Source organism: Topomyia yanbarensis, chromosome 3 (genome assembly GCF_030247195.1).
Source record: "Topomyia yanbarensis strain Yona2022 chromosome 3, ASM3024719v1, whole genome shotgun sequence".
Taxonomy (NCBI): domain Eukaryota; kingdom Metazoa; phylum Arthropoda; class Insecta; order Diptera; family Culicidae; genus Topomyia; species Topomyia yanbarensis.
The window spans coordinates 261,296,930-261,315,218 of record NC_080672.1 but is presented as its reverse complement, the minus strand read 5'-3'; positions in this window follow the sequence as shown (position 1 = coordinate 261,315,218).

The following is an 18,289-nucleotide window of genomic DNA, read 5'->3' as shown; positions in this document are numbered from 1 at the left end:
TTTAACTAATTGTTCCACTTCCTTAACTGTTCGTGTTATCCCGTAGCACAGGCACTTTTGCTTCATTTGGCAAACTCATTTTACTCCGCAGCCGGGGGCAACGATACAATTTGTATGTGCACTGATATAGAACAATACCTAGCTTGATTCACTGGTGCCTGTAGCCTGCTATAGCGTAGCAATTTTTTTTGCTTCTGCTTTTTGCGACATCAGAAGGTAGACCTTCTAGTTCTTTTGGTAATACATTTAACAAATTTCACGTACCGTCAAGTCCCCAGTTACCGTGCGTTTAGGTGGATTTGACGTGACTTCAAATCCTGTTTTTTTTATCCCTCACAGTCACCGTAAAAATACCTATCTAAATACGTCACAATTTAGAAATAATATAAAACTATTACCAACAAAACGAGAATAAGTAGTTGAGGACATTTGTTTGGCACCAGTGCACGTTATATGATCAACTTACGGTGTATTTAAAATTTTGATTCAACTTTAGTTGGAATGTTTCAATAAAACGATGAAACGAAAGGATTTGGGATCTGGTTCTCTCCGATGGATTTAGGGAGCTAGTTCTTTAAATTTCGTGATTTTGAAACTGCACGGTGAACGACACATGCACGGCGACTGGCGATTTGAAGGAAAATTAGAAGATATTAGTAATCAGTGTTTTCATTCGATTTGTAGACAATTTTCTTTAATCAATTAAATTGTGGGCAGTTTCCTTCAGTTGATTTAATCATTTAAATTTATATTTTGATCCTATTGATTACCAAAAATCCTTCCTAACTGGGGTTCTAATCTACCCGACCAAGGCTAGTCTTGAAAATAGTTTCATTTAAATAGAATATATAAAAAAATTGTGTTAGCATGATGCCTTGGAACTGGTAATACTCGCAGAACACCAGACAAAGAAAATAGAAGTTGAACCGTCTCTGCGCATCTACAAATCGCTTGCTAAATCAGAAGATTTTGTACGAATTTCGACATTCTCTTCGTTCGAACATTTTATGGATATTTTTCTACTCATTTCGGTTTAGCATCTTCTACGCCTTTTAAAGGTGTAGCTTGGAACACCTAGTGTTTTCCAGCACCGTCAAGCATTGTCATATTCGGTTAGCGCATAAATACTGTGAACTCTAGAATATACTTTGTTGTAACGAGAGTAAGTACTATAACCTTTCTTGTGACAATGAACATATTTTTAGGATTGTCTTTGATTTGGAATTGATTTCATTATGGACTTTTCAAAATTTAATTTAGTTTCTAGTGACTATATCAAATTGTCAGAATTAAAAGCTTTATGCAAATTTTTTTAAGCCCCTCCCGAAACAAAATCCTGGCTACGGGCCTGATCTAATGCTGATTAGGCTAATGGAGTATGATATTTTTTTGTTTCAAGTGTTTCACCGTCGACACGTAGCTCATCAAGTTCGTGGCTGGCATGCCATTGTGTATAAGTGCAAAGTTTACTAAGAATGTAATGGACATTTCCACAATTATGTTGAACATAAAAAGCCTCCGTGCCTTAGAGAAATGAGAAAGGCACAATTGCACCGCTAGGTGGATTAAAACAGGTTTTATGCTTTAAATGACTGTGTCTGGGGATTCGCTCAAATTATCTTTATGTATGAGATGTTTTTATATGTAAAACTATCTGATAAACACAATGGCATAATCATTTTCGAAGCAAAAATGCACGAACTGTGAGAAAAATGCAATTTAAGTTTTAAACTGGAAATATAGCATATTTGGCAACACTGTAACTAAAAATAACTATTTTTTCTAGATTCCCTGACTCATTTCCTTCAAAATACATCTCACCGATTGTTTATAGACCAAATGAAGCCAAAGATATGAATAAAAGTTATTAATTGATGATTTTTTTCTATGGAAAATTTTCCATGCACGATTATGACACGCCATGCAAATTTTGTCATCAATACACACCTATGACACGTGTGAGACCGACTTTTGTTTACATTTTTAAAGAAAACTCGCAATGTAGTTAACCGATTTTCGTAATGTTGCAGAGATTAATGCAGAATAGATAGAAGCATCATTTGTTTTATTTGAATTGTTTATACCATTTATAAGTTTCAGGATATTAAATCTCAAACTTTAAATCTCAAACTTTAAAAATCTTTTTTTTCTCGAAATGTGCAAAATGGCGCTTGTCATAAGATAGCACAACAGCGACGATTTGTCACAACATGTCACAAATTGTTGAACCACCTCCCCCTCCCTAAAAGCGTAACGTAATTTATGAATGGTTCCTTATTTTCGGTAAATATACTTTATGACGTAAATAAAAGAATAAATAACGAACATGTTTGAGTTGCATGACAGGAAAATGTCGACTATTTCGATTGTTTCCGAATTCTGCGAAAGAAGAAGAGAGAGAAAGGGAAGGAGAGGTGAGAAGGAGAGGTGATTGAAACTAGGAGTCGTTAGAAGCCTGCGTAAAGAGACGGACGTAGACAGTTGGTACCGCGAGAAAAAGAAATTAACCCAGAAAATCGTGAGATACCGGTGGAAAATGTCGACAAGAGGACGATAAGGATTGCGGTGAAAATTTATTGTGTGTCAGAAGTAAGTCTCCGTTCCTTCGAATCCAGAGCCAGCTTTGCAGACAGCGCGGATCGAAGGAGGTTATCAGGACTATCCTGCACCACCACGTGTGTTACGTCACATCTGCACGTCCGATCGCTGATAGGGATCCAACGATTGATACTGCTGCTGACAACCGAAGTTTATCTGGCCGGTCCGTGTCAGCAACGAAGAGAACACCCAGTCGTCAAAGGCGGTGCTGGTGACCGATGAGACATACGATATCGCCGTGCCAAACGCTTTCGCTGAGTGCGGGAACGGACGTTTATGAGATTCGGGTCCGGCACCTATACCGATGAGTTCCCCCGGCGTCTGCGAGCACCGTGGATAGAGCAACCGTTAATCACTTCCAGCGGACCTCGTCATTCCGCGCTCTATCCACATCAAGTAGCAACAGAATGTTCCAGTACTCTCTCCAGCCTTCCTTCCTCAGCACCACGAAGCAACCTGATGGCAGCACCGGTGTTCGTCATGTAAGACTATTAAATATATAAGTTAAAATCAGTCTTCCCATGAACATCGTCAAGTTTGCACCCGTGTACAAAATTTCGTGCACGCGTTCAACCTCAAACATGCTTTGCCTTTGTGTACAGGTTCGCATCGAACACCGAACCCAAGCGAACGATGTGCAAACTTAGGTTTAAACATCGTGTACGTACACCGTGTGCATACATAAGAAAGGCACACACAAAACAGAATGAGTCAAGGCTAGTGATGATGGGAGAGAGAAAGAGAAAACTAGTATCAAGAACCTGTGTGTACGAACACCGCGTACGTACATGGGGTTCGGTTGTGCAGACGAACATGCGCTCGTGTTTTGATACGCATTAGCGCGTTCGAGTTTGCACATGAATTGATGGTGTAGGATGAGCACAGAACTAGATCGAACATGGTGTTCGATGTTCATTTGGTAAGACTTGTTAAAACGTATTTCTCTTGTTTTGTATAACTTTTTCACTGAGCCTTATGTCTGTCTTAAATGTCGATCTGTTTCTTTCGTCAGAAGTGCTATCAGGTAAGTCAAGGTTGCGAGTCCTCCCTTGAGCAGTGTGAAAGCCGACCCTGGGTGAAACAAAACCCGATTGAGCTAGTCGTTTGTTACATCTTGCAATATTGAATTTATTGATTGTTTTTAGGCTGCGTCGCTGTGCGCCGAGGCAAGCGCTGGCTCTGTGCAAAGCGGGAAAAACTGTTCCTATCGTGTGTGCAACCTGAGATTGCATGCGCACTGTCTTATATATTGCGTTTGGTCGGGAAGCAAGCCAAGCGCTGGGAGGTAGCAAAGCGTGTATAAACTAATTGCATCGGGTACGGGTTTGCGATGACTTATTTACTACTTTTGCATGTTGATATGGTCATAGCCCTGTTTCGGTAGGTAAGTTAGGTTTGTTATTATTTGGTTGCACAAGATATGTAATAATAATATGTTGTACTGGATTAATGTGTTTATTTGGTTTTTAGTATCTCTGGTAGCTTACAAAGAGAGGTTTATACTACAACCTTAAGGTTAAAACCTCTATAAACGAAATAAAAAAAAATTAAAGGGTTGTGTACAGGACACGACCACGGTGACATTAAAAATATAGCTTTTTTATCTATCACACATATCGACACACGTTCTTGTTCACTCGCCTGTTTTCATATGTTACAATTTGCTATATACCCTCCCCATTAAAACATAATTTATTGAAGGTCTTTTAACGGTAATCTATTAATTAATCAAGTATCTCACTAGGTGATTGGCATTATTTGGCTGATCCATCTAGTAAAAATAGGCTGGTCTGTCCAGAAAATATATTCAAAAGAAAAGTTCCATATTGAGAGCTGTGATGAGGAAACCCACGCCCGCCAACGGAAATATACAGATTCTCCATAAAATATGAAATTTCATTTTCCATTTAAATTTTCAATAATGTACTAATGAACTTAAGTAAACAATCTTAAGTGTAAGTATTTCTTGATCGATTAGTGGTGGAAAAAAGAAATTATTTGATAAATTACATTGTTATGCAACGTTCGCACTACCAGTTAAAACGGGTTTTTATGCTATCTTGGTGACATTTTTCTTGTTGCTAATTATTAAAACGTGTTATAACTCTGTAGTGTAAACATTGTATTATTAAACCAATTCTGCAGCGTTTTATGTTATATAGGTGTTTTATGTGGTAATAGGACTGACATAATTATATCTTCAGTACAGCGGTTTGTTTCATAATTTAAAACAGATTTATTTTAAAATTTAAATTAGTATACCCAACCGTATTTGTTGTATACCTCAAAACGCAATTAGAACTGTGTTTTAAATACATAGGGCAGGACAGATATTCTGACTGGTTAAACTGGGAAAACAATTTTAAGTCCAGTAACGCTTAAGACATGGCTTGAATTTGAATCGAAAAAGAACACCCGCTTCAACTGCTGCTGGGACGGTAAGTTCTGTTTTAAAATTTTCCGTTGTGTGCAGTACGAAACAAAAGTGTTTGAAATTAGAAAACAAAAAGTTCTGCTGGGAATGTGATTGTTTCCGATGCAATTACACTCAGATTTTTCACGCAGGGGATACAGGCCGTGTAAATGAATACCGCGTAAATTTAAAAAAAACGCGTTAATGAAAACCGCGTAAATTTCAAAATCCGCGTAAAAAACCTGAGTGTACTCTTCTATATAAAATACTACGCTGCTGAACAGTGCAATAACTACAGAAGCACGTTGTCAGATGCCTTACTGATAAAAAACATATAACCGAAATATGAAACATGAAAACCAATTGGCTCTTTACCCTACGCAGCTACAAAGCGCCGTAAACATGGATTAACAAGTTACAACGCACACGCATGCATAAAAATATATTTTTTTCAAACGCAACACTCTTAAGCAGCACACACCGTATTGAATTAAATCCAAACCACCCCGCCCACCCACTTTGCAAATCATTCTGTGACACCATGCTGGTACCCGACAAATCCGCACACGGCCACCGCTGCCGAAAATGCATAGCGTCTACCGCTTATTGTAGTGCCCAGACGCTGCAGCCATGATCTTACCCGTTCGACATAAGAACAAAAACTGATTCAAACGGGTACGCGTCACCTCTATTTATAAACTAACCGTATATGGTTTAGTCACTTAGGTGCGAGTGTGTGCAAATGCCAACGTTACCGAAAATCGATAGCGCTTATTGCATCGCCCGGAGACGACGTTGCTCGTGTGGGATAAGAGCAACAACTGATTTAAACGGACATGCGTTGCTTCTATTTATGACTTTTCGTGTTTCATTGAGCAACTAAGCTGCCCTCTTTTGACGGCTGTGCCTGAGAAATCTGCCTCACGAATGGTATTTTTCCCGTTTTTTGTGAACTTTTTAATTTTACCAATTTCCAAAAGTCTACTTTTATTGGGGAGATATTAAATTATTACCAATATTTAAGTTAGGTGTTTCTGAATCGGTTGGTGTATGAATGATTAAAATCCATCTAGTAATATCGGAGTTATAAGCGTGCAAACCTTACATAGTTTCGTTACATGGGAGATAGTTTAGATGTTAGAATGACACCTAGCCCCAGATAGTGGAGTAAGACATTTTTAATGTCAAAACAATAATGCCGATAAGTCTCCTTTTCGATACAAATAATATCCATCTTGTACAACCGGCTGCTGGATGGGCTGCTTCCGGAGCCCGGATAACCCATTTAACATCATCGATATATCGCGTGATCTAACTAAACAACAATCGGTCGAGTAAGAAGAAGTATCTTGTCTTAGTACCCGCCTCAGAAATAGAAATAGATGGTGCCCAAGTAACAATTGAAGTTTTATAGCACGCTACAAGTGCAATCTAAGTTTTATCATTGGCTATAAAACTATCATAAAACCACATTTGTTACTAGGGTGTAATCTCTGACAGGGGTCTTAATTACAAAGCACCCTGAAGTGTGCTTTTACAAAACCGAAGAAAGTTGCCCCAGGTCCGAAATCTTAGAAACTAGCAGTAATTTCTACATGGGACATCTAAACCCCCAAGTGTCCCTATTTTTCAGTCCTTATATTTTTCCCAAGTTTTACACAATGCTTTTGCATTGTATAAAATCTGGTTAACTTTCCAAGTAGATCTTCTACAATTTTAACATTACTTGTCAGGGTCGAGAAGACACTATCAAAATGTGCTATTCTTTCATTCGGATTAACCTTTGCTCGGTACCGGGTATTGAAGTTATCGCTTGTCAAGTCCGAATCAAAGGCAAAGACTAATTGGCATCGTTTCCATATACATCGCACCTCAGCTGGTTCTAGAAGACTTCAACTATCACGGTAATCGAAACAAATACACGAAACAATCGAATCAAAACAAGAAATTCCTCCAGTGAAAGCATACCTGGTTTTGGCTGGTTTGATTCTCAACACTATAATTAAAGGTCAGACGAAACGAGTACATGACACGAACAACCGTGGACGGTCTCCTACTTTGTGGTGGGCAGAGATCGCTCAGAATTGTAAGCGAAAAGATTCTATAAGGACTTTTTGAACGTCGAATCGTCCGAATTTTTCCGAATATACGAGACGCTGGAAATGCAATTCAAAAACTTGATGAGAGCTGAAAATGCGGTTATTGGCACCCGTTCGTCGACGGGTTAACAACAAAAGTAATATTTCTTGTGGTGGCTAGGCCATACGATTCAACGCTTGATCGGAATCCACGGATCCAAGATTCTTTCGTCGGTGAATACTGTATATAAACGTAATGATTGTTTTTTAAACACACAGATTTATCTGGCAGGAAAGATGCTCCCGCTAGGCATTTTAGTGCGCATATCACCGCAACTTTCGTCAAATGATGACTGCTATGAACTGTTTCTATTATTATGCTAGTGGTGGTAAGGGTGTTGGTAGAAGAGGCTGTACTGCAAACTTTCTCGCAACAAAACTGACGGTATTTGTATTTACCCACCAACGACCATGCCTACATAATTACAGTTCCAAGGAGGCTCTCCGTTCGTTGGGACATGGACTCCTTGTATTTCCTAGGGAAAACATAGGACATCTTTGTCTGGAAACTATACCAAATTACCTGAGCTCATTCGCATTGTCCCATTTCGAGTAATGAGAAGGCGAACAGACAGATTAGAAAGTAACATTTACGAAAGATCGCGTAGTTTCAACGAGTTTTGAAGTATTTCTTGTTATAGGATGCTCAAAAACTGACGAATTTCGTGGAACATTGAAAGTTAAGGAATCCCAAAGGTATCAACAAACCTTGGTTCATGGGTACGGACGAAGGTCGTGACGAAGGTCGTGACTTCATTATGGTAATACCTCGAGTGCTGTCCAATCATTATACGTTGAATGCGCATCTCCGACATATTGGGGTCGTGGAGAGCGGTTTTTGTGTATGTGGTCACGACATTAAATGTGTTGTCTGGTCGTGCGCCTAGTGTTCTAACGCCAGAACTCCGTTAAACGTATCCTTCCGGCTTCTTTCCCGCCCGAAATGTGCTGGTTATCTGATTTTCTCTACTATTTTGCTTGATATACTAACAGCTCCCTGGAAATCTAGTCTCAAAAGAGTTTCTAGTGGATCCAACGAGGCCAGTCGGCGGCCTCACAGTAATCTTCAGTTTGCCAAAAAACTGCAAGTTGAATTTCTTTTTTCCCCTGTCTTGTTGTCCTTCCTTTCTTCACTTTCCCTGAAACAATCTCTGTTACTCTGATGTTGGAATCAATCACTCTTGTATATATCTTTTGCTTTTCATTTGTAAAGCCTAATAGTGTTTCTTATTGTTTAAATTGTTAATCAAATAATAGTTGTTATTAAAAAATTACTAATTGCATATCTAGTTTTCAAAAACAATTTCTGGTTGCATCCTTTAGTCTGAATAAAATTGCGTGAATTCCTTGTTTTAAGATGTAGATGTATCAAAATGTTTTCCGCTTAGTATTATTACAGAAAATAATTTCAAATTTCAAACAAATCCTAATTATTATCCCATATTTTCAATTATTTTAATTGTAAAACAACTATTATTTATTTCAGGTGCTTTTACTTACACATCTAAAGACACAAGACAGTTCCTATACATATAGTTGAACAAGTAGAAACTATTCCAAACAGCACTGTATGTTGCTTTCAGTGTGGCTTTATCAAGAAGGCGAATGAAAAAAATGCCCAGAAGTACAAAACGTCGAAATTGTCGCGGGAGAAATAAATAAACGTAAAAAAAAATTAATCGTGACTATCTGAAGTTTCTTGCTGTTTGTTGCTTCCAGCGAACGTTTCCCCCGAACCTCGGCTCACATGTTTGTTTGCTTTTGCGCTGCACGGTTTTGTTCCAAGCACACGGAATCGATTTATGAGTCAGTTCTCAAAATTTATAATTTCGGTACTTGCTGTTATCTATAAATAATCCGCGGACCATTGCTGAAAACTGGCAGCAGAAAGCGGGAGCCGGAAAACATTTGGCCATTTGTGAACTTGTGGTAGCGGCGTCGCGACTGGTCACCGTCTGCCAGCAGTGCCGTGGCAGTAAAAGCCAAAAGGTCAATGGAAGTTTTCGGCTACCTACAGCCGTGTGTATGCCAAGCAGGAAACAAGCCAAAGCTGGCTACCGAGAATTGCCAAAAATGCTCGATTTCACGGAATTTCCCTATATCGTAATTCAATCGCCAAAGGGAAGTAATGGTTTGCTGGCAGTCGGTCGTCTTCATTCCTCGAAATTGGAGTCTTGCTGCCGCGAGGCCAAAAGCGAGTTCAGAGCTGGCAAATAAAAAATCGAAAATTGAAACAATAACAATAAAACGCTACCGATGTTCAGTGGCTTTTGTTCGTGGTATGTTTTTAAGCGCTACTGGCGGAGTCCAGTCTGGAAAATGTATGTTTCATTCAGAACAATATGGTATTGTGTGGCGAAAGAAACAACATTTGGCAAAGTGGCATTGTTGCCCGTAAAGGGCAAACCGATTGAAATGAAATCGTTTCCCTTCTTGACTAATCGCTGTTAACATAATATGAGTATTTCGGGTGACTGCAAAAAAAAGAAACAAAATCCCAATCGATGGTGAACAAATTTAGAATTTAGAATTCAGCTCGAAAATATTCCATTCAAGCCCCGAACGCCCGACTGGAGCATCTCGGCTTGTTTTCAGTTTTCATAATTCGTAATGGGGGCCTCCAACCAAGACGGCGGACCCAATTTCGTTCATATACAGTGTGGGTCACTTGAACGCTTTCTGATCGGCATTTTCGTTATTTTTCTTCCAAGAAGCATGTTGAGAAACATCAACATCATCAGTCGCGATCAGTAGTAGCAAAAGTAGCGAGCGCCCAAAGAGTCACTCCATCAGCCCCGTCCGGACGGAGCAATCTCTCCGAAAGAGATGGCCATCCATGGCCAAGACAAACAAGGCAAAGTGGAGGTAATCGAAATTCTCATGGAAACGGCTACTGTGCGAAGCACTTCTGATGCCTTGCTGCCTTCACCAATCACCAAACAGCGAGTCTGTGTTGCTCCTATATCCATCGATCGGTACGGAAATCGATGGCTCTCGAAAGTGTTGGATTGGAGCTGGTTGGTACACACTTCAAAGTCCCCCCGAACTTAAGGTTGGAGTAGCGTTGTCGAGGAAAGGAGAAGGTTCAAACGCCGCTAGCTGGGGACCTAAAGAGGTCGGCGTAGGTTAAGATTGTCCAGTCTGGTGCCCCCATTGATCGTTACAAATATTCCCCACTTGGAGGACGAGCTCCACCAGACGCTTTAGGAACCGAGGAATAAATGACTAATATATTCAACGCGAAATAAACATCAATAAAACGTAATCGTGCTGTCTCTCGTCTTCACTCTGCGCACCTTTAAATAACCGTCATCTCGCGTGTTATTTTTTAGTGCTGTTGTTATTTTTCAATTCAACAAGTTACATTCTGGAGCTCCTGTTGCGGCTACTGTTTCATTTTGATCTCAATCACGCGTCTTGCGTTTTGCTTTTGCCTCCACCGTACGTTTTTGCATCCCTCTCACGAAAACAGACAGGCAAGTAATCAGGGAAATAGATACTCATTTCACGTAAAATAAAAGTGAGACAGCATGTTTCTTTTTGTTTTCAAATTTATTTAACCTTTCAGCTCTCGCGACGTAGTTTTTTGTACAACACTTTCAGAAACTCTAAGCAAAATATTCTTTGAGCAGCAGCGGTTGCTCATTTGGGGCCATTGACGCGAGTGTGTTAAAACCGTCCCAGGACATGCAAGAAGAACTTAGGAAGAAGGGGTCCCTCTCCACTGAAACAGAAGACATCAAGTTAAAAGTGTTTAGATTTTGCGCCTACAATGTGCTTTTGATTTGTTTTCGACTTTCTGATTTAAACGTCGGACAAAATTGTATTCCGCGAATCGCATAATTTAATAGACTGTAATTTTGTCAACTTTCAAAATGTTTGGAAAACAGCTGTTTTAATTAACCTTGCGGTGCAATTGTGCATTTCTCAATCATGAACATTAGGATTTCATCGTCGTTTATAGTCATTGTAAAATTTAAAAGCAGGACCAGTAATCGGCGGTTTGAGACTTAGTTTGCACACAAAAAAATAATGAAATTTAAACGACATGTAAATCAATACGTATGTAAACATACATACATACAAATCAAAAATTTGATTGAAAATTAAGTTGAATTCGATGCACTCAATGGTAGCATCAAAAAGCATATGATTTTACACTTTCGTGTGTGATACTACATGTCACTTATTTTACAGCAATATTGAAGTAAAATAGTGTCCCGTTTAATGAAGATGTAATTTTCAGTCAACGTGTAAAATTAAACTAAAATTCGTTGAAGAACGCACGACAAGTTGTGTGTATTTGCTAGGGTTCGTCGCGGTGCGGATGTGGGTGGTAAATGGATAGTCCGCACCGCAACCGCAAAAAAAAAATAATAAAGCCGCACCGCTTACCGCAACTGCACTGCATTTACTTCACCGCACCGCGCGGTAATGCGGCAAATGCGGTAAAATTCATGTATTTTTAAAAATTATGTTGAAATTATTAATTTATTTTGTATAACCATATATAATAATGTGTTATTCTTATTTACACGAATGTTAACTTTGATGGACTCCTCAGAATGTAACATTCATGAAAAAATTCAACTTTTGAGATTTTTATTAATAAAATGTCCTACATTTTGAGACCAATACCTTCGAAACAAGGTAAAACATTGTCATTCCTCTAAATATTAGCATAGCGCTGAAGTCCTATGAAATGTATTTAATCATTATACATACAAAAACCTGTTTTAATCCACCTAGCGGTGCAATTGTGCCTTTCTCAATCATGAACACGTGAATGTTTGCGTTGTTTATATTCATTCAAAGCTTTCAAATGAATATATTACATTTTATTATTATACATGACATGACAAATATACAAGAAAAAAATCACTATTCGAGTTCTAAAATTTTGTAAAAGAAAAAACAGCTACATTAATATTAAATTGAAAAAAAGGTGCGAAATCGGTAGTCCCAAAAAGTCGATTTTCATTAAAAAAAAATTTTTCGAGATAACATAAAATCTCGACGTTTCATGCATTTTAAAAATGTTTGGCATCAAAAACACGAATTTGATTTCTGAAATTTCATGGGGTTTCCCCTTTGAAAAAAAATTGAGTTCCGGCTTTTATGGGAATTTCATATGTGACCGGATGGATTAGTCTATATTTTCGGACGCATCTAAGCGATCCGTACGAAATTTTATAGACATCTGTGGGGATACTGTAGCTATCATTTGGGACTAAGTTTGTGAAAATCGGCCCAACCATTTCCGGGAAACTGATGTGAGTACGTCAATTTTGAACCGCTTTTCCCGGGCACTTCCGGAACCGTCTATGGTGGTCAATGTAGTCAACGAAAGTTTGGTTGGCCGTCGGTGACGTAGAACAGCAAATTTAAGTTGTTTGAGAGACATTTTAGCGAAATTTTTACCTTTTTTGCTTTCATCGGAGTATCGGTTTGAATCACAATTTGCTATGTGATCGCACGCCACAACCTGTAACTCCGGAACCGGAAGTCAGATCGGGATGAAATTAAATAACCATTTACGAAGGCGCAACACCTTTCATTTGAGACTATGTTTGGTCGAATCGGTCTAGTCATCACCGAGAAACCGATGTGACTGTTATTCTGAATTTGGATACTTCCACCGGGGCTTCCAGAACCGATGATGGTGGCCAATGTGGCCAAAAAGACTTTGAATGGATGTTAGTGACCTAATACTACAAATCGAAGCAGTTGTGGTCATATTTTGGAAAAATTTTCACCTTTATACATTCATTGCAGAATTTATTAAAATCGACATTTTCTGCGTGATCGTGCTCACCACCCTGTAATTCCGGAACCGGAAGTTGGATCCATCAGAAATTCAATAGCAGCCTATGGGAACGTTGTATCTTTCATTTGAGACTAAGTTTGTCAAAATCGGTTCAGCCAGCTCTGAGAAAAATGAGTGACATTTTTGGTCACATGCACACACACAGACGCACATACACACACATACACACGCTCAGACATTTGCCGAACTCGACGAACTGAATAGAATGGTATATACCACTCGGCCCTCCGGGCCTCCGTTAAAAAGTCGGTTTTCAGAGCAATTGCAATACCTTTCTATTGAGAAAGGCAAAAATTTTACCTTTTTACATTCATCGCAGAATTCGTTAGAATCGAGATTTGCTGCGTGATCGTACGTATCACCCTGTAATTCAGGAACCAGAACTCGGATCCACACAAAATTCAACAGCAGCTGATGGACCTTTCATTTAAAATCAAGTTTGTCAAAATCGGTTCAGAAAATTCCGAGAAACCGATGTGGACAAATCAACAAATTTTGTTTTGTAACCATACTCTTCAACTCGTAATCCGGAACAAGATGTCGGTTGAAAATGAAATTCAATAGCAACCTATGAGAATAGTATACCTTTCATTTGAATCTTAGTTTGTAAAAATCGGTTCAACCATCTCCGAAAAACCGATGTGGACATTTTGTTAACAAATCCGCACATACACACACATACATACATACATACATACATACATACATACATACATACATTCATACATACATACATACATACATACATGCATACATACATACATACATACATACATACATACATACATACATACATACATACATACATACATACATACATACATACATACATACATACATACATACATACATAAATACATATATACATACATACATACATACATACATACATACATACATACATACATGCATACATACATACATACATACATACATACATACATACATACATACATACATACATACATACATACATGCATACATACATACATACATACATACATACATACATACATACATACATACATACATACATACATACATACATACATACATACATACATACATACATACATACATACATACATACATACGTACATACATACATACATACATACATTTTTACTGCTCTCAAAAAAAAAAAAAAAAAAAAACATACATACATACATACATACATACATACATACATACATACATACATACATACATACATACATACATACATACATACATACATACATACATACATACATACATACATACATACATACATACATACATACATACATACATACATACATACATACATACATACATACATACATACATACATACATACATACATACATACATACATGCATACATACATACATACATACATACATACATACATACATACATACATACATACATACATACATACATACATACATACATACATACATACATACATACATACATACATACATACATACATACATACATACATACTTGCATACATACATACATACATACATACATACATACATACATACATACATACATACATACATACATACATACATACATACATACATACATACATACATACATACATACATACATACATACATACATACATACATACATACATACATACATACATACATACATACATACATACATACATACATACATACATACATACATACATACATACATACATACATACATACATACATACATACATACATACATACATACATACATACATACATACATACATACATACATACATACATACATACACACATACATACACACAGATATTTTGCGATCTCGGCGAACTGAGTCGAATGTTATATGAGACTCGACCCTCCGGTCCTCGGTTAGAAAGTCGGTTTTTGGAACAATTGCATAACCTTTCTATATGAGAAAGGCAAAAGAATAATATTTAATTAGCTTAATCAGCATGAGTTCAATGTTATCTTCATGTGATTATATTTTGAAATGTTGGTGGAATGGGTTTGAAAGTGGAGGGAATGGGGGGTTAGTAGAGTGGGAGTGGGGGATGCGTCAGAAATCCTTCATCTTATTTCGGTATACGGGGTGGATGAAGGAAATGCGGACGTGAGGGTGGTCCAAGGGGAGGGGAGTGATGAAGGAGGGAGGTGTAAGGGCAAGGCGAGGGGGGGGGCAGTGACGCAATACTCAACTGCATATTTTGCCTTCCATTTGAGACTTGGTTTGAGAATTTCGGTTCAGTCATCACCGAAGAACCGATGTGACTTTAATTGTGGAATATGCCCGGAATTCCGGACTTCCGGAATCGTCGATAGTGGACAATATATTCAAAGAATGTTTTATTGACAATCAGTGATCTAGATCTGCGATTAGAAGTAATTTGGTGACCATTTCAATAGTTTTTAGCCTCTGAGGTATTACGATTGTGCCGATTTATATGGGAAATTCCAGTGTATCCTTACTAACACCCCTGTAACTCCGGAAGCAAGAGTCAGAACCGAATGAAATTCAGCAGCAGTCAATGGCATTACTGTATCTTTCATTTGAAATCAAGTTTGTAAAAATCGGTAGAGAATTCGTTGGGGAATGGGTGTGATATTAGCTTAGGAACTTGGCGGGTTCCCCGGGGGCGTCATGAACCGTCATAGGTGGCCAATGTGGTCAAAGCTGCTTTGATTGATCATTAGTGATCCAGACCCGCAAACTAGAGTAATGTTACATCAATTTTAATATGTTTTACATCATTTGAACATCATGGTGGTACCAGTTTATATAGGAAGTTGCTGTGTGACCGCACTCTTCAACCCGTAACTCCGGAACCGGAAGTCGGATCAACTAAAAATTCAATAGCAGCTTATGGGAGCGTTATACCTTTCAGATGAAACTAAGTTTGCGAAAATCGGTTCAGCCATCTCTGAGAAAATTGTGTGAGTTTAAATGACACACACACATACACACACATACATACACACACAGACATTTGCCGAACTCGACGAACTGAATCGAATGGTATATGTCACTCGGCCCTCCGGGCCTCCGTTAAAAAGTCGGTTTTCAGAGCAATTGCAATACCTTTCTATTGAGCAGCAATTAATAGGAAAACTTAATTTAGTTTTAATCAGTTTATTGAAAAAATGGAATAATGAAGTTGTAAAACTCGAACGTTCTGACAGAGGAGTTTTCCTAATAATGGCATTGCTAAGCACTCGTTAAGAAAATAAATCTAGTTGCGTTCTTCTCTAATGGCAAAAGTCATAGTTTTAATTCACTTTTTAATGCAGACTGCAGACTTTAACAATTATTTTTTGAAGCGCGGTTGCGGTAATACCGCGCGGTAAAATAGGGTGACCATACGTTCTGGTTTCCCAGGACATGTCCTGGTTTTTCACTTACTGTCCTGGTGCTCTGGACAGTCGAGGCAAAAGCTTGATTTATCCTGGTTTTTCTCCTGTAAGCTTAATAACAGGTGTTCAATAAAAATGAGAGTTCTTTCAGTCATGTAGTTGAAAAACAAAAAAAAAATTCTTCAACGTATTCAGAAAAAATATATTAAATATTATATTAAAAACATAACGTTTATTCTTCAAAATAACGTCAATGAATATTGGAGAAGGGGCCCTGGTCAGCCGTACGACGCAACTTAGTCGCTATGCTCTCACAAGAGCGCTGGTCGGCACTGACGTCCTTCTTCCGGATACAATTCCGGATCCTGGTGGTAAACTGCTTCGTATCCTTGACTCGCCAATTATTTTTATATATTAAAGCACTGAGGGAGCCGAAAAAAACCCCAATGGGACGGCACTGGGGCAAGTTGGTCGGGTTTCTTTCTATCGGCACGTACGGTATCTTTTTCTGCTCAGCGTCTTCTTGGCGTAATGGGAAGACGTCTTGTCCGGCCAGGAAACATACTTCCCAACCGTATGATGCTCTTTTAAGAACGGCAGAAGAATTTTCTCAAGATACTCCCCATGGTACACTTGTTGATTGATGGCCAGACCGCTCGGCTTGAACCACGGTTTTGAAATCCCTCTGTTTGATATGGCGATGCACAGCATAACATTTCTTTTAAATTTATGCTTAAACTTATATTTTACTTAGGGGTGTGTGGCCGACTTGTCGCTGGAATAGCAGCTGTCATTTCCTGGAATGTGGGTGTTCGAGAGTATAAGAACGACATCTCGTGGTAGTTGTTCGCCATCCACCGGCACTGCGATTTCTCGATCGCTATCTGCTCGTCCGTGTCATCGGGGGACTTCTTCCGACAGATGATGTCCTCCATCTTGAGGTCTCGGGAAATCAAGGCCGGCATCACGCAAACTCGTTTTGTCCTTGTTGTCGAACAGCTTTTTCAACGCTTCCTTCTTCTTTTTCGTCATTATTTTCGACGGCTGCCGCTAACGGCCTTCCGCTCCACGCTAAGGATGCCAGGATCTAGTAAACTGTACTCACGGGCACGTTTTCGTCTCGAAAGTGGTCTACCGTAAACTTTTTTTCCACGATGGCCAAGTGTTTCGTAAAACCGCACAACACGCTCGCGGAGTATTTGCTGTTTCGACGCCATCTTCAATTGAACTGACAGCACCCGAGCGAAAAGAAACATGTCTCCCATTTATAGGGAGTCCAGAGAGCAATTCTCTTGGAGAGAAAAGAATTTACGCTCTTTTCTTTAGTTACAGAAAGGTATTGAAATCATTCTCAGTTTTTATTGAACACCCGTTATATTTCTAATTATTGAATTTTCGCTTTATTCACTCTGCTCCAGAGTACGACAAACAACACCTGATACACTCGAATCTCTCAATTGTACCATTCGATGCCTTTTTTTTATTTCTCGATAGTACCTCGTTATTTCTTTTTCCAACTTACTTTTTGCTTTCTCATATAGAAAGGTTATGCAATCACTCTGAAAAACGTCAATCTAATCCCGGCCCGGAGGGCCGAGTGTCATATCCCATTCGACTCAGTTCGTCGAGATCGGAAAAAGTCTGTATGTGTGTGTATGTGTGTGTATGTGTGTGTGTATGTGTGTGTGTATGTGTGTGTGTATGTGTGTGTATGTATGTGCGTATGTGTCAAATAATGTCACTCATTTTTCTCAGAGATGACTGGACCGATTTGCCCAAACTTAGTCTCAAATGAAAGGTGCAACCTTCCCATCGGCTGCTATTGAATTTTGGATCGATCGGAATTCTGGTTCCGGAATTACGGGTTTCAGAGTGCGGCCATACAGAAATTTCTCATATAAACTATAGGAAAAATTAAAAATAGAATTTTTATTTTTGATGCTAAATGTGTTCAAGGTGCATGAAA